The sequence below is a fragment of the Jaculus jaculus genome, chromosome 15 (assembly GCF_020740685.1).
Source record: "Jaculus jaculus isolate mJacJac1 chromosome 15, mJacJac1.mat.Y.cur, whole genome shotgun sequence".
Classification (NCBI taxonomy): Eukaryota; Metazoa; Chordata; class Mammalia; order Rodentia; family Dipodidae; genus Jaculus; species Jaculus jaculus.
This window is the reverse complement of record NC_059116.1, coordinates 40,709,906-40,730,156: the sequence shown is the minus strand read 5'-3', so window position 1 is coordinate 40,730,156 and position 20,251 is coordinate 40,709,906. Positions and strand designations below refer to the sequence as shown.

The following is a 20,251-nucleotide window of genomic DNA, read 5'->3' as shown; positions in this document are numbered from 1 at the left end:
TTTCCAATTTTCTTTCTAGTTATATAAAATACCAGGAAACAAGTTCTGAAAAATCTGAACCCTCAGAACTTCTCATTCCCTGTTTCCTTGATAGTTACATTATCTCTAATATCCTTAGGGCACACTGAAAACCTGAACCAACCTCTAGTCACTTTGACTACTTCATGATCCTATGTGTAATGTTCTTCTTTATAGCTCTGTGTCAAACTTTGTTTGACTGAAAGTAGATTTAACTTTACTAAGAACTCACATTAATCCATTCATATGATAGACAACAATCATTGGGAACAAGGAAATCTCACTGTGCATAGAAATAAAAGGCATGTTATAAAGAAATACATAAGGGCTGAAGAGATGGCTAAGCCATTAAGGTGCTTGTTTGTAAAGCCTAAGGACTGCTGTTTAACTCTTCAGATCCCATGTAAGCCTGACACACAAGGTGACATAAATTTGCAAGGTTGCACATGCTGCCAAGGTGGAACTCACATCTGGAGTTTGATTATAGTGCCTGGACGCCCTGGCATGTAAATTCTCTACCTCTCTTTCATAAAAATGTACTAATCTGTTATGCTTCCCTAAAATCAGGATGAGAAAATAAAGGTATGTTGTCTTCAATCTACATAGTAATATTAGTTTAATTTTTTTTAAATCTACTTGTTAAAAAACTGGATGTATCCCTAAGTTTCAAAGAAAATTTATATCTTATCTTAATAAAATAATGTAATAATGTAGCACTTGGAGATAAAGATGAAGCTTAACAGCCCAGCACTGGAGGCCAAGATTGAAAAGACTTTCACAGCCACCATGAATTTCCCTTGGCTGCTTTGGTAGACAGGGAGGAAGATGACCCACACACTGCAGAACACCAGAATGCTGAAGGTCAGGAACTTGGCTTCATTGAAGGTGTCAGGCAGGTTCCTGGCCAAGAAAGCCACAGTGAAGCTCACTATGGCCAGAGATCCCAGGTATCCCAGGATGCAGTGGAAGGCAGTGACTGAGCCCTTGTTGCAGATGATGATGATGTGTCCATGTTCAGAGTGTGCATCTGTGTTGATAAAGGGAGCAGAGGTCCCCAGCCACACTGCACAGAGGATAAGTTGGATCAGGGTGCAGGTGGGAATGATGAAGTTAGGTGCCTCTGATACCAGCAGCCCCCTCATCCTTCTTCATGAATTGGTGACCTTGAAGGTGAGGACCACAGTAATTGTTTTGGTCAAGATGGTAATGACAGACACAGTGAAGATAACTCCATATTTGGTGTGCTGAAGGACACAGGTAGCAGTATTGGGACATCTGGTGAAGAGCAAGGAGCAGAGGAAACGGCATTTGAGGGAGATGAGCAGGGTGTAGCTGAGGGTGCAGCTATTGGCCTTCATGATGGGAGGGTGTTGTTGCTTCACAAAGACCCCAAGAACAAGAGCTGTGGGTGCAGAGAAGCCCAGGGCCAGGCAAGCCACAGTCATCCCCAAGGGGTCTTCATAAGTCAGAACAGTCACAGATTTCTGCAGGCAGTAGATTTGCTTTGTGTTGATCTTCTGGACACTTCACATAGTGCTTCAAATCTGATGTAGAGAGCAAATACTCATCGTTACTATTTCATTTTTCTCTCCTTGTCACAGATATCTAACATGAATATGTGCCATATGTTATAAAACTTCCATTCTAGTAGATATGACAGCAATTTAAGTGGATTATCCTGATAATATGACTCAGGATTAAACATTCCCATATATATGTAGAGGACAGCATCCAGAAATCAGTATTCTTTTTGTAGATCTTATATACTATGAAATATTTGAATTTAAATTGTGTGTGGAAACATTCAGAATGGCACAATAATCTAGAAGTTTATTTAAATAACAGGATATTTGACTTAGAGGGGAAAGTATCGAGGATTTTTTTTAAAGAATATTTATCCCTACTTAAAGACAGATAGCCCTACATCTCTCAGTTATGTTTAAAAAAAGCTTCAAGGGCTGGAGAGATGGCTTCGCAGTTAGGCGCTTGCCTGTGAAGCCTAAGAACCCCGGTTCGAGGTTTGATTCCCCAGGACCCACATTAGCCAGATGCACAAGGGGGCGCATGCATCTGGAGTTCGTTTGCAGTGGCTGGAAGACCTGGCATGCCCATTCTCTCTCTGTCACTCTCAAATAAATAAATAAAAGTGAACAAAAAAAATTTTAAAGCTTCAAAATTGTTCATCATTTTACATTGATAGATGAAAATAATAACTTTCCAATAAAACAAAATATGTAAGGATTTACATGTCCCTGAGGTTTTATTTTATTGTTAAAAGTGAGATCAAAATAACTTAGGGGAATCTAAAGATAAGAGCTGAATGAGAATGAAGGTAACAGAGAAAAGTGTTATCTTCACAGAGCCAGTACTTTTCCTCACATCATCTTGTGTGATGTCAACCAAAACATTTTCATTTAGCTTTTTTGTTGTTTTAAAAACACAATTTTTCACAATTTTTTTTGTGCATCTACACCAGCTACTTTATGGGAAATAAAGGAATGAGAAAGATGATAGTGAAAGATTAGGGAAAACTACACTGTAGTAGTCAAGATGTGCCAGAAGCAAACTGAGGGTGTCTAACTGAGGACATATTCTTGGTATATAGCAAAATTTTGGGAAAGAGTATTAGGTTTGCTTTTTAGTAGAAAATTCTGGCCTGTTGCTGGAATAATAGCACATCAATTGTATTTTCATCTTCTATTTCCAACTATACAGGTCTCTCTCTCTCTCTTTTGTTTCTTCTCTCTTTTCATCTTTTTTTTTTTATTAGCTATGGACTTACTTAGTATATAAACAACACATGTTGGTACCATCCTTTCCCTCCTTGTTGCCTTATTTTTGAACAGGCATTCCCCATTGGGGATTCAGGACAACCCATGGGGATTGTGAGTCATCCACTATGGGGTTGGAGAGGCAATGTCTCTGTGCAAAATGTCCCAAGTTGTGGCTCTGACAATCTGTGGTGGTTTGAATCAGGTGTCCCCCATAAACTTAGGTGTTCTGAATGCTAGGTTCCCAGCTGATGGATATTTGGGAAATAATGCCTCCTGGAGGGAGTGTATTGTTGGGGGCGGGCTTATGGGCTTTATAGCCAGTTTCCCCATGCCAGTGTTTGGCATACTCTCCTGTTGCTATGGTCCACCTTACGTTGGCCAGGGGGTGATGTCCACCCTCTGCTCATACCATTGTTTTCCCCTGCCATCGTGGAGCTTCCTCTCGAGCCTGTAAACCAAAATAAATATCCTTTTTCCAGAAGCTGCTCTTGGTTGGGTGATTTCTACCAGCAATGCGAACCGGACTGCAACACAATCTTTCTGCCCCTCCTCTGCAAAATTCCCTGAACCATGCTGGAAGCATTTTAAGTCTACATCAGTTATGGGCTCTTAGGAGCCTCTGGATCTCTGGTTTGGTAGGTGTTGAATGTCCTCAGTGTCTTTCTCTAACATTTTTGTGCTGATATCAGCTTAACAAAGAAAGCAGCACTCTTGCTCATTTCCCCAGTTCCTCTGTAGTTTCACCTGCAGCCCAGATGGAGTGCACTGGATCCATTTATCTCCTCAGGTACAGCTCCCCTCTGAAAAAGAGAAGCAGATTGTCCAATGGAGAATGAGATTAGCACTTAGTTAAATGGGACAACCATAATTCATTTAAGGGAATTAAAAGGTTGTAAACTCTCTTATAGTCTAAGGATAATGGGAGCTAAACAATCATTATCTGGATATGATTGTGACTTGTTTCCCAGTTTCAGATATTGTTTCCTTTCCACTGAGTGGATGTTAGCTGATCCTAAAGCAGCCGGTTACCCACCATGGCTGTGTGCCACTATTGCAGTTGTGTGAGCATGAGGTCAGGTTGTTTGCTTCTGAGTTGCTTAGACTTTGAGTTGCTTAGACAGATGTTGGCCACTTTCCCCTGGTCGCTCATATAGTGCCTTCCAGCACTAGATGGGCTAATTGTCTGGGAATGGCTCTCCTCTGCATTCCAACCAGGTCTCTTCTTGTTCTGTGCCAACAACTTATGTTGTCTTCAACAGTAGTGTCTTACCATTAGCCTGTGATTGGTAATCAAGTGCTCTGACAAAAGTTTATCTTGTTTGTTTTGGAGAGAAATAGTAGGTCTCCCTGATCAACAACTTATTGTGAATATAGATCATATCCTGGTACAGGGAATTTTTGTCTAGTGCCAAGGGAAGAGAAAGACAAAGAAAAAAAAATTGAAACAGGAGAAATCTGAGGTTAGATTTGGTCTCACCCTCTCCAGGGCACTTCGATTCAAGTGTTCCCCCTAAGGTACTTTTGAGGGTTCCACCTTTTAGTCTGATGTCCAGTATATAGGATTTAATGGTACCACTTCAATTAAGGTTCAGTTTTGTGTCACCCACCATCCTTTCCCTTCCCCCAAGCACTATCCTCCCTATTTCTTTTTTTTAAATTATTTTTATTTATTTGAGAGCGACAGACACAGAGAGAAAGACAGATGGAGGGAGAGAGAGGGAATGGGCGTGCCAGGGCTTCCAGCCTCTGCAAATGAACTCCAGATGCATGCGCCCCGTTGTGCATCTGGCTAACGTGGGACCTGGGGAACCGAGCCTCGAACCAGGGTCCTTAGGCTTCACAGGCAAGCGCTTAACCGCTAAGCCATCTCTCCAGCCCACTATCCTCCCTATTGTCTAAGCCTGGAGATGCTATTCAGGTATGCCAGCAACTCCCGCTGATCCAGGTTAGGAACTGCATATGAGTGAGTATGAGTGAGACCATGTGGCAGTTGCATTTCTGTGACTTAGAATGATCTGTTGCAAGTTAGACCCTATTTCTACATATTTCAATGTGTCACTGTTTCCTTACTGCTGAGTAGAATTTCAATATGTAGATACACCACATCTTGGCTATCCATTCATCCAATGACGGGTACCAGGGTGGATTCCATTTTTTAGCTATTATGAATTGAGCAGCTATAAACATGGTTGAGCAAATATCTCTGAACTGAGATGTGTAAATTTTATGGTAAATGCCCAGTATGGGAGTAAATGGGTCTGTTGGTTACTCGATAATCATCCTTTTCAGGAGCCTCCATATTGATTACCATAGTGGCTGTACCAGCTTACATTCCCACCAACAATGAATGAGTGTTCCTATTTCTCCCCATCTTCACCAACATTTGTTTTCATTTGATTTTTTAATGTTTGCTATCCATACTGGTTTTTTTTTTTTCATTTGCATTTACCTATTGGTTAGGTATGTTGAACATTTTCTCAAGGGTGTATTAGATGTTTGTTGTCCTTCCTCTAAGATTTCATTATTTAGTTTTTTACCCCACTTTTTAGAGTGAGTTGTTTGATATTTTTGTTGTTGTTGTTGTTTAGTACTTTTGAGTTCTTTGTAGATTCTAGATATTAGGCTTCTGTCAGTGGTATAGCTGGCAAAGATTTTTCTCCCATTCATTGTGTAATCTATTGGCTCTGTTTATGGTATGTTTGTAGGTACAAAAGCTTTTTAGCTTCATGAGATCTCATTTTTTGAGTACTTGTTTAATTTCCTAGGCTACTGGGGTTTGTTCAGGTAGTCTTTTCCCAGTCCTGTATCATGGATAGTGCCTCCTAATTTTTACTTCAGTAATTGAAGAATTTCAGGTCTTATAATGAGGTCTTTAATCCATTTTGACTTGATATTTGTGTATGGTGAAATGAGTGGGTCTAATTTCATTTTTATACATGTGGTCATCCAATTTGTCCAACACCATTTGGTGAAGATGCTGTCTTTTCTCCAGTCTATATTATTGGCACCTTTGTCAAAGACAAGGCATCTGTAGCTACTTGACCTAAGGTCTGGGTCTTTAATACTATTACATAGTTCTATATTTCGTTTTTATTACAGTACCAAGTTGTTTTTGTCCTTATGCTTTTGTAATATAGCTTTACATCAGGTATGGTGATACTGCCAGAGATGCTTTTGTTTCCTGAGGATATGTCTGGATATTTAAGGCCATCTGCCATTCCATATGAATTGTGACACCATTTTTTCAATCCCTGTGAGGAATGATGCTGGTATTTTATTGGTATGGCATTAAATCTGTATATTCCTTTTGGAAGAATTGCCATTTTCACAATATTACCTATCCAGGACCATGGAAAGTCTTTACAACTTCTCAAATCCTCCTCTATTTCATTCTTGAGTGATTTAATGTTTTCATTATATAGGTTTTACATCCTTGGTTAGTATTTTTCCAAGGTACTAATTCTTTGTTGCTGTTGATAATGGGACAGTATCACTGATTTCTTTCTCTGTATTTTTGTCCTTTGCATATAGAAAGCCTATTGAGTTTTGTGTGTTGATTTTGTATCCTATCACTTTGCTGAAGTAATTTATCACCTTCAGAAGTTTTGAGATGGAGACTTGGTTCATTTATATACAGCATCATGTCATCTGCAAATAGAACTAACTTGACTTCTTCCTTTCCAACTTGAATCCATTTCATTTCTTTTTCTTGTCTTGTTGCCAGGGCTAATCGTTATAGTGCTATGTTGAAGAGCAGGGGTGAGAGTGGGCACCCAGTCTTACTCCCAGTATTTCTGGGAATTCCTTGAGTTTTTCCCCATTAAGTATTATTTGGCCTTTAGGATCTTTATATATAGCCTTTTTTGTGTTGAGATATAAACCCTCCAGGCCTATTTTTTTCCAGTGTTTTGAACATGAAGTAGTATTATATTTAGTGAAAAACCTTCTCTGCATCAACTGAGATGATTATGTGGTTCTTATGGTTCAGTTTATTCATGCACTGAATTATGAAGACTTATTTTTTTAATTTTTTTGTTTATTTTTATTTATTTGAGAGCAAGAGACAGAGAAAGGCAGAGAGAGAGAGAGAGAGAGAGAGAGAGAGAGAGAGAGAGAGAGAGAGAGAGAGAGAATGGGCATTCCAGGGCTTTCAGCCACTGCAGACAAATTCCAGATGCATGCACCCTCTTGTGCATCTGGCTAATGTGGTCCTGGGGAATCGAGCCTTGAACCGGGGTCTTTAGGCTTCACAGGCAAGCACTTAACTGCTAAGCCATCTCTCCAGCCCATAGACTTATTTTATTATGTCAATCCAGCCCCGTATCCCTTGGATGAAACCTACTTGGTTCTGGTGGATAATAAATTTGATGTGTTGTTAAATTTGGTTTGCAAGGATTTTGTTCACGATCTTTTCATATAAGTTCTTTTGTAACATAGGCCTATAGTTTTCTTTCCTTATTGCATCTCTGTCTGCTTTTGATCTTATGGTGATGCTAGCTTCATAAAAGGATTTGGGGAGGACTCCCTGGACTCTAATTATGCATAACAGTTTGAGAAAAAATTATATCAGTTCTTCAATGAAGGTTTGATAGAATTCAGCTGAGAAGCCATCCAGTTTGGGACTTTTCTTTTTGGGAGATTTTTGAGTACCTTTTCAACCTCCATGGAAGTGATAGGTTCAGGAGATTAATATGCTCTCAGTTTAGTTTTGATAGGTGGTATGTGTCTAGGAATTCATTCATTTCTTGCAGATTATTTAATTTTCTAGACTACAGGTTTTGGAAGTATGCCCCAGTGATTCTTCCAATTTCATTGATGTCTGTTGTGAGCTCTTGTTTTTTACTTCTTATTTTGTTAACTTGAGAATTCCTTTTTTTTCTATATTAATTTGTCCAGAGATTTGTCAATGTTTATTTTTTCAAAGAAATGGCTCTTCATTTCATTCATATATTAATTGCTTTCATAGTTTCCAGTTCATTAATTTTTGCTCTAACCGTGTTTATTTCCTCCCCTCTGGAGATCTTTGGGTTGGATTCCTCTTGTTTTTCCAGGTCTATGAATTTTCCCTTTATGACAGCTTTCATTGTGTCACATAAATTTTGGTAGGTTGTGTTTTCATTATCTTTGAATACTTGGAACTTTACAATTTTTTTTTGGATTTCTTCCACAATCCATTCATTTTTTAAAAGTGTGTTGTTTAGTCTCCAGGAGCTGGTGGAGTTCTTGATGTGTCCCTTGCTATTAGTTTCTAGCTTAAAAGTATTGTGATCTGACATGATGTAGGAAGTTACTTCAATTTTCCAGACTTTATGAGGGCATACTTTATGACCTAATATATAGTCAATTTTGGAGACAGTCCTATGGGCTTCTAAGAAGAATGTGTATTCTGTATAATTGGGGTGGAAATTTCTGTTTACATCCATTAGGTCTAGTTGCCCCATGGTACTGTTGAGCTCTGTTATTTCCCTGTTGACTTCTGCCTTGATGATCTGTCTATTGATGATAGTGGAGTATTGAAGTCTCCAACTATGATGGTGTTGTGGTTTATTTCTGTTTGATTATTGAGTAGATTTTATTTTATAAACTGTGGTTCACCTGTGTTTGGCATGTATATATTTTTGATTATGGTATGCTCAGTTTGGATCATTCCTTGATGAGTAAAAAGTGGCCTCCTTTGTCCTTTGTGATTACTTTTGGTATGAACTCTATTTTATCAGATATTAATTTAGCAACTTCCACTTTTTTTTTTTTTAATTATTTCCATTTGCTTGGAGTATAATTCTCCATCTTTCACCCTGAAGAGATGTCTATCTTTACTAGTGAGGTGGGTTTCTTGAAGACAGCAGATAGAAGGGTCCAATTATTTGATCCTTCCTGATAACCTGTGTCTTGTGATGGGTGAGTCAAGAACGTTAATATTTAAGGTTATGACTGTGAGGGTTGAATTAATCTCTGCAATGATGAAGTGTTTATGGGGTTTTGTGCTTTCTTGTGTTTTGTACTATTTTGATCCTGGTTTTGATCTTCTTCTTTTTGTCTCTTGAGATTTGTTATTTGACTGTTCTGTGTGGATTATTCTCCCAAGTATTCTCTGTAGGTTTGGCTTCATATTTGTATAATCATAGGGCTTACATTTGTCATGGAATACTTTTCTTTCACCATCTATTATGAGGGATACTTTTGCTGGGTAGAGTATCTTGGGTTGGAAGCCTTAATTTTTCAGACTTTGAAGCATTCCATTTTATTCCCTCTGGCTATCCTGTTTTCCTTTGAGAAATCTGATGTACTTATGTTGTGAATGAATGTCATTGTATGTTGTGAATTGTTTCTCTCTTGCTGCTTTTAACACTCACTCTTTGTTTTTATTGTTAAGAGTTTTAACTATGTTGTGTCTTGGAGAGTTTCTTCTTTGGTCCTGTCTGGTGTTATGTAGGTTTCTTGTATCTGGATGGGCCTCTGTTTGAGAGGTTTGGAAATTTTTCTTCAATAATTTTGATGAATATCATCTCTATGCCTATGGTCTAGATTTCTTCTCCTTCTTATATACACATAATCTAGATGGTTGTTTGTTTTAGGTTTTCCTGCATTTTCCTCACATTCTGTTCACTTAAGTTTTTAACTTAGCAAATTTTTTGATCTCCCAATCAATTTCTTCTATATTGTCTTCAAGATTTGAAATTCTGTCTTCCACATGAGTAACACTGTTGGTGAAGGATTCTAGAGAGGTTTATATAATTTCTATAAGACTTTTGTTTTCTGTTATGTTATTTTGCATCATGTCTATCTCTTTTTTGAGGTACAATTTCAGTTAGAGTTATGATTTTCTTGATGCTTTCTGGACTTGATTCTTGAATTTGATTAAGTCTCCATTAAGCTTAATCAACCAGTTGTTGTGATCAACCATTTCTTGACTTTCCTTCAATTTATTCATATCTCTTGTGGGGAGGGCTTATAATGTTTTCTTCAATAAAGGCTGCTGTCAAAAGCTGAATGCTTTAGCAGATGATTCTGTTCAATTTCATTGATACAATTGTTGGTTCTTTAATGGCTGGCTTCTAGTTCATCCAACTTTTTGATCAGGGTCTCATTGGTTGTTTTGTTTTTATTGTTGGGAATGAATTGATGTCGGTTTCTCTATTGTTTCATTGGAGGCTCCCATTGTAGGCCTAGGCATCCTTGATGAAGATCTTTCAGTTTTCTGCCTTTCACTGCCTTTTATTTTCATTATTATTTACCTACTTTAGGAAGAATCATTTTTAAGTATTTCTAAATTTATATTTATTTATATGAGACAGAGAGAGAATGAGAGAATAAAAGAGAGAGAGAGAGAATTGGTATGCTAGGGCCTCTAGCCACTGCAAACAAACTCCAGACACACACGCCACCATGTGCATCTGATTTAAGTGGGACCTGGAGAATTGAACCTGGGTCCTTAGCCATCATAGGCAAGTGCCTTAACCACTAAGCCATCTCTCCAGTTCAAGAATCTTTATTTTATTGTGGAGGAGAAAGTTTTTGTCCTTTGGACCAAGTAACTTCTGACTCAGATGATCAGGGATGTTGGTACACAGTGGCCAGTCAGGGTTCCAGAGCAAATGTCCTGATTCCACAGGTCACACAGGGACCATACTTCCCCAACCAAGGCACAATGGAACCCACTAGGGCCAGGTGGCTGGGAAGAGCAAGGGAACAAGGATCTGGCCGACTTACTCCATGCTGTGCCCTCCATCACACAAACTGGTATATGGAACACAGACCAAAGAGGTAGACGGAGCTCAGAAATATGTGTCTGGCTTACTCAATCCTGACCTCTGAGCCTGCAGCCTCCACGTTGTCCAAGCAGGCAATCCAGACAGATGAGGTGAGAGGAGCCTAGAAACTAATATCTGCCCTACTCAAGTGCCTGCCCACACACTGTCCTCATGGCCAACTCAGACTAGGGAGGTGGGAAGAGCCAGAAAACAGGGGTCTGGCCTACTCACTGCAGACTGTCCATGCAGGCAACCTAGGAGGTATATTTCTTGATTAGCTGCCCATCAAATTTGAATCTGATCAGCCTGTCTGACAAACCCTGTCATTCACAATGTGCTTTAAATAGTATCCTAAGGGGTATAAGCCTTTTAATCTTAAACTGTACACCAAACCACCCTGACCTGCAAACTTGAAGCTAATATTTTTTCCCCCATGGTCTTAACTACTTTCCTGGTGTTTTGTTTGTTTGTTTGTTTATAGCCAAGAGTCTCTTCAGCTTGGAATTCACAAGAGGAACATGACAGCATGCACACACAGCCACACCAGCAGCAGAAGGAGCAGCATTGGACCAGGGAGAAGATGGGGCACATTGTGCACTCCTTTGATCCACCCTGTGGATATGAGCATCAACAACAGGACCTTCCTACTTGTAGCCACACCATTCTTAACCATCAAGAAAATGCAAAACAAGCATATACCAAGGTCTATATCACCCAGTGAAAGGTCAAGCCCCTCACATACACACATATAAAAAACTCTGGTGAGGATACAGAAAGAGAACATACTAACATTTTCCAGCTTGGGATATAATTCTCTATCAATATCATTAATGGAGCAATATTTTACTGATAGGATTTAATGAAATATGTATGAAAACCAATGGGAACAATGAAAAGCAAAATATAAAGTGAATATAACATGCAGCTAGGCCTTCCTGGGCACATGGCTGAAGGAGTAAAAGTGAGCACAGCGTAGCCCTGCACATCCACATTACTGTACCAACTGATGATGAAATCTGAAGATATAGGAGAATGAAAAGGAATAATGTACAGACCTAATTTTAAAGTCCTTTCTTTTTTCAGAAAATGCACATTGAATCAAGTTATTGTTAGTTCAAGGTAGTCAAATATTAAATCAAAAGAAAATTATACACATATTTCCTGGTGACGTCTATAGAAATCGGAGAAATGGGCTGTGATATACACTGCAGTATGGATTGAATTTGTGGAAAAAAATTTCTAGTCCCCAAGAACAGATATTTATTCTACTAGGAAGCTCTTCCTTAAGGACAACCTAAGAGGAAGAAAAGCTCATCTGTAGTCCAGAAGCTTTGTTGACATGTTATTTTCATCCTAAATATAATATAAATTATAAGTCATCATACTCAATTAGAATATTAGGTAATATTAATTCAAAAAATCAGTATGTACATATTTGTAGGAGAAAATCTTTCATTAAAGAATATAAAGCTGCTTATAAATTTGAGCATCCATTTGGCATTGTGTATTAAGTTCTTGGGAGGATATTTTTTCAGCAATTTCTCTAAAACTAAAGAAAAAAATTAAGTATCTAAAAGACAAGCAACAGGGAAGGTACCAGGCCTTAAGTGGTATTAACATAAACAATTGAACACTCTGTGGGAGGTGAAAAAAAAGTAGCCAGAAGGGATATTGATCAGAGAAAGTGGAGGGGAAGAGCTCACCAAAACCAAATACACATATAGATAGAGAATGAACACTTGCATGAATATATAAATGTAAACCCTGACAGAGTGGTACAGCCCTATAATCCCAGCACTCAGGATGCAGTTAATATACCACAAAATGTATAAAAATAAATTATACTTATGTCATAATTACATAAAATAAATTTATTTCAAAATATTATTATATGCCCAAATAGTATGTACTGGTTTTCCAGCAATACATTGAATCAATGAAAATTAAAATGTTATAGATACATATATGTAAGTAAAGGAGTTTCATCTCTTCCATAAGGGTCAGTAGATGTGTGTCGCTGAGAAGCTATGTGCACAGCAGGTACACTCCATTCCACTTGGTCTGAGGACATAAACAGCAAGATCCACATATGGACCTGTGTGATCTCCTCTCCTGTCACCAATGGAGATGACTTTATGACCTATATTTGGAGACCTCCCCCCCAAAATTAAAGAAGAACAATATATTCACCACACAGAGTTACATATTTCTGGAGATCTTGAGAATGAGATGTGCAGGGAAAATATGAAGAGAAGAGGCTGCAGGATTTGTTCACTTTTCAGTCACTTGGAGCTGCTATGTAACCAACAAAAGGCAATAAACATCTGTGCCTGAAAATGCACCTGCCAAGAACTTTCCAAATGGCTGCAATCAATGCATGGGAATGTTTTCCTTGTCCAAGTGGTCTTCTTATTTCTGTACTTTGGACAATTGGGACAGGCTAACTGACCCTAAAGTCCAGGGCCTAGTGGATATGTCACCTACACGTGAAAAGCTAGTATAATTGCAATTATGTTGAAATATACAACATTTTCAGAACACACATCTGGAAAAGGCTAATCACCAAGGCACATTGTTCTCTGAGCTGAGAGCAGCGAGCAGCTCGCCTCCTCTCCCGGCTCATGGGCACAAGGAGTGTCTCCACCCAGCGTCCAGTGTCCTAGGGGCTGCTGAGTAAACTGAGATCACTCTGCTTTACTCACCATTAAGTGTAGCAGTTTCTTCAAATGCTAGACTCTTCCAAGATTTCTTTTTCCACTAGTATCCATGATTATACTTTCTGTTTATCTGTCCCTGTTAAATAATACTATAAAACTTAGTGACAATTCAGTTAATACAGATATCTCATCTCTCAATATTCCAATGTTTCTAATTTTTGCATGTCCACTAAGGAATTTCTCTACAAATTTTTATGTTAGTTAAGTCACATAAGAATCTCTCTTCCTCCTCGGTTACCTATTAATAATTATCATCTGACCTAAAGCCCTCAAACCTGCTGCTTTTCTTCCACTTTGCAGATGCCCTCAGTACATTTAGTGTTAAACACAATCTTTCTTGAAATAGGAAAAGTATTGTACAGCAAAAGAACAGAATTTTTCTATATTAGATCTCATCTAGCTAATCAAAGGTTTATTAGAAAACTACACGAAGCATCATCAAACAAAAATTTCCTTGCACCACCTGGGGGATGGAGGCTAGAATGCCCATGATTGAGCAGCCAGATCCTACACCCAATATGAAGAAACAATTTGCAGCAGTTGGTTCAGTATCACACATTTGGTCACAATTTGCAAAGGTAGTTTACAAAATTAATGAAAGAGAAACATAAAAGTATATAGCATATAAATCTCAGAAAATATAAAGATGTAGACAAAAGCCTGTACAAAATGGGAGATAAATATGTATAAAGTAACATCAAAGAAAATCCTTTTTGGAAGGCAGTTATTCTCACCACTATACCACCAATGCTGCAACGATGATCCCTTTTGAATCACTCATCTGTGCTCTAAAATATCAGTAATACTGCTTATAACACCTTTCACTCTAGAGTTTGACCAAGATGTAAGCTGCCAGTGGTTTTAGTGAAATCCCATGTTATAAGAAGAAGACAAAATTTTACCATAATTCTCTAAAAGCTGCCTGATTTCATTAATTAGGTAAATATATAGGAAATCCATTTAAATCCTAATATCCAAATTTGTGGCTATGCATACATTACAGGGTGGCAAAAATACATTGCAGAACATAAAATCTCAGCCCACAGATCTCTTGTTCCTTTACACAATGTTAGATATGTAAACCAGAGAGCATAAATGTAATTAAATGATGTTTCTATAACATTCTAAAAAGTCACTAAACATGAATGTGAAGATTTTCCCTGTCAAGTGTGCACAGAGATAAGTGACACTTTGTGAGTCTTTAGGAACTAATGCTGATGAAGATTTACTGGAGGTGTGCAGAGAGTGTGGAAAAAAGTTAAAATCTACCCGATCTAATGAAATGGCAAAATAATATTCATTAAAAGACTAAATAAATTGTTACATAGTATGGTGTGGTTGGTGAGAATAAGACAAAAGACCTGCAATATTGTCAGCAGACCCAAACACCTCATATATCACACATGATGATAATCAGCAGAAAATGAAAATATTACAAAGGCACTTACTCTTCCAAAAAGTAATCCTTTAAGTCATCTCTTAATGGAGGCATACCATGCACAAAAATCATATAAAATCAGTGATTTTTCACGTCTTCTTCAGTGATTCTTCTCTGTATAGTTCTCCAAAAGCACTCAATTCCAGTCAAACTACCAAACCATGCAGGCAAGTTATGGAGCAACAGGACAAAACCAGAGAGAACATCTCCATTTCTGCCAATACATAAGCTTCAGCAGAAATGGATGAATATATGTCATATGTGCCTGCGTTCACTGGTGTCCTTTTTGTTACTGTATCTGAATGGAGGAGCTGTTCACCTTCCCCAGTGACTTTCCTCCCAGTGTGTTTTGCCCTGGGGATCTGTGTCTGAGGTCCCCATTCCAGTTACAAACACAGACTTGAAAACATGTTGTGAATGTCTTCTTCTGCCTCAGTGCAGTGACTTCTCCCATACCTGTGGCATTCCTGGAGAGGATCTCATTTGTGTGTGTTTTATCCAGGTATGGGACAATAAGTCACTTGTGTGAAGAGCATATGATATAAGTGGATTGCATCAGAGGACAGGTGTGAAGTGAAAAGTTCAGAACTAGCCCATGTCTCCCAGAGCTCAGGCAAGACCTTAGGCGATATGCCATCCTTTGTCAAACAAAGGGAGGAAACCTGGAATACTAGTCTGCTTCAAAACAGTCATCATTTGGGCAGAATGTCTGTACCTACTTCCCAATGTGTGGATTGTCAGTAATTATAAAATTACCAACGTCATGATGGATTGAATACTGCCTTAATGTAAATATAGACACTAAGCTTCATTCTGGATTCACACTGTATTCCTATATCATGGCCTCCATCCCGTCTCAATTCTCCTGAATTAATTGCTTTTGATGATCAATTCATTCATCTGTAATAATATCATTATTTTTGCTTATCCATTGTTTGTGAGTATCATAGTTTGGGGAGTAACCTATATCTTTGAACTCTGTGTTAATTTCTTTTTAGAGTGCTAATTAGCAAATGCAAAGTTATTGAAAATCAGAAATCAGGGCTGGAGAGATGGCTTAGTGGTTAAGTGCTTGCCTGTGAAGCCTAAGAACCTTGGTTCGAGGCTTGACCCCCAGGACCCACATTAGCCAGATGCTCAAGGGGGTGCATGCACCTGGTGTTCATTTTCAGTGGCTGGAGGCTCTGGGGTACCCATTCTCTATCTATCTTTATCTGCCTCTCTCTGTGTGTCTGTTTGCCACTCTCAAATAAATAAATTAATTAATTAAAATTATTTTTTTAAAGCAGAAATCAAATGGCTTCTGTTGAAGATGGCATTCTCCTAACCATGCTTCAGCTCCCAGAAAGATCTGTGGGGCTCCAGTGTGAGTAGACTTAGCAGACCTCCTGTGGGCAGGCACAGAGAAGCACAGTTAGGAATATGCCAATTTCCATGCTCTCAGGTACCCTACTATACCCCTGGGTACCTCCAACCCCTTCACCCAGCTCCCATGACCCTGACTCCCAGAGAAGATTCTCTGCTGAGCTAACAGGTTCTGCTAACTGCAACCTGTGTACCTCCCCTGTCTCCCATAGGCCCCCACCACTGTATCTGTTGGTGACATGCATGCCTTCTCTGTCTCCTGGAGTCCCCCTTATGCATGTGGCAGTGACACACACAGCGTCTGTCATGGCCCATGTGCCTTCCCTGTCTCTCAAACCTTCACCGTCCACATCTGTTAGTGCACCTGTATGTAAAGTGTCTGACAGTTGCATTCCATAAGGATCCCCCAAAACACTGTGTTAGTCAGGGCCACTTGCATACTGCATTGTTCATTGGTGCATGAGCACCTGTCTCTTGGAGGCCTCCTCCCATTGTGCCCATGAGTACCTGTACATACTGTCTACTGGTGTTCCACATGCCTTCCCAGTCTCCTGGAGGACCTGGCCCCTGAATTTGACCCAATCCTGGCTCCGGTAGGATGCATCAACTGAGCCCACTGCCTACACATGCATCCATCTCCTGCCATGCTCCCGTTTCTTGCATCCTTGGTGAACTTGCCTGAAGGCTGCCTCTGCTTCCCCACCTCAGACACTCAACACACTGTACTGCCTACAGCTGGCCTGGTATGCACCTCTCAGCCAGTCATCTGTCTCTCCCACACCAACCAACTCCTTGATCCACCCTGCGATGTGGAACCCAGCAATACCCACCATCTCTCCAAACTCTGCCCCACTCTCAGTAACTAGTTGGGACATCAAATCACCCCCAGAACAGGAAGACAGGAAAATCAAGCAATCATCTGCCAGGAAGAACCAGTGAGTCCTTCATAACCTGACCATCTTAGTTCAGTAGGAAAGCAAAGGCAAATGATACAGTCCCAATGCCATAGGCAAGACACAGTCAAGACCAGGTCAAAGGGATCTCAGACCTCCAATTCTACATTTGGTATTAAGCACCAGCTTGGAGCAGCTGTTGTAATTATCCCCTTCACAACATGCATATCATAAAATATGAAGTCATTATTAACCTATTCAATTCAAACATAAAATAGGACACTCATTGAAGATATTACAAGGGAAAATTCTTGCTTCTATCTTAATTAAATAAAATTTTCACACTATGATGGTCAGACCACAACACAAAAGAAGCAACATGAAACATCAAATACATGGACCTGCAACAAGGTGGCCTAGTCCCACAGTGAAAAAACTCCAATGAAAACATATAGGAGACAACAGGAATAGAATCCCAAAATGAAGACACAATATATATGACCCTGACCAAGCAAATGGTAGAAATGCAAGAAACTCAACAAGGGGGAAAAAATGCATAAGCAAAATCCATGCAGCTGACTTCACAATGCTTGACCTGATAGGGAAAACAAAACAAAACAAAGCAAAAACAGGGAGACCTCAAAAGAGTGTTAAGTGAACTGAAGGTGAGACAAAAAAAAAAAAAAATAGAGAATTTTATTAACCAGCTAGCTAAGAATAATGAAAACAACAGTATATGGAAGAACAAAACCCCAGAAGCATTAAGAAAATCAAAACATGACCTGAAATTTGAATTTGACAAAGGGAAGGATATTATACAGGAAAAGGCAACAGAAAATACAAACCAAATCTAGTGAAAACTTCTCTAGAAACCCTCAGGAACATAATTAATCATGTGGAAGATAAAAACTCAGAGCTGGAACACAAAACATAAGAAATAGTGTGGGAGTCTAAAAATGAATACTCAAGAACAAAATTAAGAAGGACTTGAGAAGATGGAAAGACCTCCCATGCTCCTAGATAGGTAGAATTAATGTTGTGAAAATGGAAATTCTATCAAAAGCAATATACATATTACCAGTGAAAATTCCAGTATTATTCTTCAAAGAGGTAGAAAAAAAATGATCTCAAAATTTATATGGAATGGCAGCAGCCCTCAGATATCCAAATATATCTTTGGCAAAACAAAACAAACAAACAAAAAAAGAACAACAAAAAAAAAAAAAACACCTCTGTAGTATCATGAAACCTGACCTAAAGCTATATTACAAAGCCATAGTAACAAAAACAGCATGGTACTGGCATAAAAACAGAAATATAGACCAAAGGAACACAATTAAAGACCCAGACTTTAGGTCAAGTAACTACAGTTACTTGAACTTTGACAAAGTTGCCAAAAATGTAGACTTAAGAAAAGGCAGCATCTTCATCAAATGGTGCAGGACAAATTGCATAACAATATGTAGAAATATGAAACTAGACCCATTAATCTTACCTGACAGAAACAATAAAGTTTCAGGCTGGATAGAGCTTAGCAGTTAAAGTACTTGACTTCAAAGCTTAAAGAATCATGCTTGACTCTCCAGATCCCACATAAGCCAGATGCAGAGTGATACAAGAACACATATGTGCAGAAGGGGGCATTCGATTGCATTTCCTGGAGGACCTGTTGAACACATTCATTGTCTCACATAAAATGAAAGCCAATCTGTTAGGCTTGCCTCAAAAAAATCAAGTCCAAATGGATTAAAGACTTCATTATAAGACCTGAAACACTTCTCCTAGAAAACAAAAAAGTAGTAAGAAGTCACCACAATATAGGAGTGGGGAAGACTTCCTCAACAAAACCCCACTAGCCCATGAAATTAAAACTTTCTCAACCAGTGGGATCTTATGAAGCAAAAAAGCCTTTTCACAGGCAAACAAACAATAATAAAAGCCAATAGATTACCCACAGAATGAGAGAAAATGTTGCCCACTGACAGAGGCCTAATATCTAGAATCTACAATGAACTCAAAAGACTTAACAATAAAAACCTCAAACAACCCAATTAAATTATGCACCTTCCATATCAGGATAAATTAGATGCTAAATCTGATGGATGGTCAGATTTGCCATTAGTGAATAAGCTGTATTTTGGGCTTGTTATTTGTTGCTTCTTGATTTATATTGATTTTGTTTCCTCTTCTATAATACACTAGGAAGGGTATCATCTGGTCACAAGTTGACTTGGAACCCTCTACAGACTAGAATCTTAGCCTCCTTGTTGTCAGGATTAAGGGAGTGGGTGAGGCATCACACAACCTAAGAGACAGAGAGAGGATCTGGTTGTCATAATACCTGCTGTTGGATAAATACTCTGTGCTGTTTATCATTGAAAGTGTATATTGTTTAGTTAAATTTTAGAAACTATCTGTATTTGGTTCCACCCAGCCTAGTTGAATACTCTCTTAGAAGGCAAACCCAACACCTAGAACCACTCTTGTAGACACTCTGAGAGGCTTCAGAGCCACACCTAGTGCCTTAAACTCCTACCCTGAAGATATATAACACCAGATTGATTGATACATCTAGTAACACCCAGCTAATTAGAAAATCCAATCATTAAATAACCCAGGATACAAAAATATATACATTATAACACAAAACACCAAAAATCAAGACAATATAAATCCACCAAAAGTATTAATGCATCAGAAATGACCTCTAGTGAGAACAAGTTAGAGGAAATGCCTGAGAAAGATTTCAAAAGAATGATTATAAATATGTTCAAAGAACTCAAAGGAGAAGTCAAAGGAAGCAAATAAGACACCTGATGAAAATTAATGAAATAAAGAGGTCAATAATAGACATAAATAAGGAAATATAAATAATAAAGAAAAACACTTAAAATTACTAGCAATAAAGAACACAGTTAATGAAATTAAAAACCACTATAGAAAATCTCACCAGTAGAATGGATGAAGGGGAGGCCAGAATATCTAAGCTAGAAGACCAGGTGGCAGATCTACTACAGTCCAACAAAGAGAAAGATGAACTAATAGAAAAGTATGAGTGGGAATTTCAAGATATTAGGACACTATGAAACGATCAAGCATAAGAATTTAGGGCATAGGGCTGGAGAGATGGCTTAGCAGTTAAGCCCTTGCCTGTGAAGCCTAAGGACCTCGGTTCGAGGCTCGGTTCCCCAGGTCCCACGTTAGCCAGATGCACAAGGGGGCGCACGCGTCTGGAGTTCGTTTGCAGGCTGGAGGCCCTGGTGTGCCCATTCTCTCTCTCTCTCCCTCTATCTGT

At 38.8% G+C, this 20,251-nt stretch overlaps 1 pseudogene; it reads right to left on the bottom strand.

Annotated features, from left to right (window-relative positions):
• Nucleotides 1-707: 707 nt before the first annotated feature.
• The window catches only part of LOC101609601, a 54,004-nt pseudogene continuing 34,460 nt past the window's right edge, over nucleotides 708-20,251 (bottom strand).